The sequence below is a fragment of the Octodon degus genome, unplaced genomic scaffold (assembly GCF_000260255.1).
Source record: "Octodon degus isolate 3935 unplaced genomic scaffold, OctDeg1.0 scaffold00116, whole genome shotgun sequence".
Classification (NCBI taxonomy): domain Eukaryota; kingdom Metazoa; phylum Chordata; class Mammalia; order Rodentia; family Octodontidae; genus Octodon; species Octodon degus.
The window spans coordinates 5,227,749-5,228,671 of record NW_004524692.1 but is presented as its reverse complement, the minus strand read 5'-3'; the positions used below and the strand labels follow the sequence as shown (position 1 = coordinate 5,228,671).

Below are 923 nucleotides of genomic sequence, written 5' to 3'. Positions count from 1 at the left end.
TTGCTCTAGGAATGTCCAAACCTCCAGCCAATATAACTATGTTCCAATTCTTCAGCGGGATTGAAAAAAAATTAAAGGAAACATTAGCGAAAGTACTACCCAATCATGTGGGAAAGCCTTTACTGAAGAAGTCAATGGGACCAGCCCACTGGGAAAAGATAGAAGCAATTAACCAAGCCATAGTCAATGAATATGAAGTCCAGAGAAAGCTGCTAATAAAACATTTGGATGTCACTGTACAGTCCTTCGGTTGGTCTGACAGAGCTAAGAGTCAGACAGAAAAGTTAGCCAAGGCCTACCAGCCGAGGCGCTCAGTCTTATCTCCCAAAAGTACTGTTTCTGTTGCTCATCTCTTGGCTGCAAGACAAGACTTATCAAAGATCTTGAGGACAGGCAGCGGTTCTATAAGAGAGAAGACAGCCTGTGCCATCAATAAGGTGTTGATGGGCAGGGTGCCCGAAAGAGGCAGTAGACTTAATGAAATCGAACCTCCACCCCCAGAGATGCTGCCATGGCAGAAAAGGCAAGATGGGCCCCAGCAGCAAGCAGGAGGCCGAGGAGGAGGGAGAGGTGGCTATGAACATTCCTCATATGGAGGACAAGGAGGTCATGAACAAGAAGGAGGGAGAGGCGGATGTGGTGGCTACGATCATGGTGGCTGAGGGGGAGGAAGAGGAAGTAAGCGTCAAGGAGGCTGGATGGATGGAGGGAGTGGAGGAGGAGGTGGCCACCAAGAGGGCGGTTATCATGATGTGGGTTTCCAGCCAGGTGACTATCATGGTGGCCACAGTGGTGGCTATCAAGGCGGTGGTTATGGTGGCTTCCAAACATCTTCATACACAGGAAGTGGATACCAGGGTGGTGGATACCAGCAGGACAATAGATACCAAGATGGTGGGCATCATGGTGATCGGGGCAGTGGT

General features: G+C 49.6%; 1 pseudogene across 1 annotated transcript; it reads left to right on the top strand.

Annotated features, from left to right (window-relative positions):
* Positions 1 to 6: 6 nt before the first annotated feature.
* LOC101583826 lies at positions 7 to 664 on the top strand (annotated as a pseudogene). Its single transcript, XR_001117266.1, has one exon. The product of XR_001117266.1 is annotated as a protein FAM98A pseudogene (transcript).
* Positions 665 to 923: the final 259 nt, after the last annotated feature.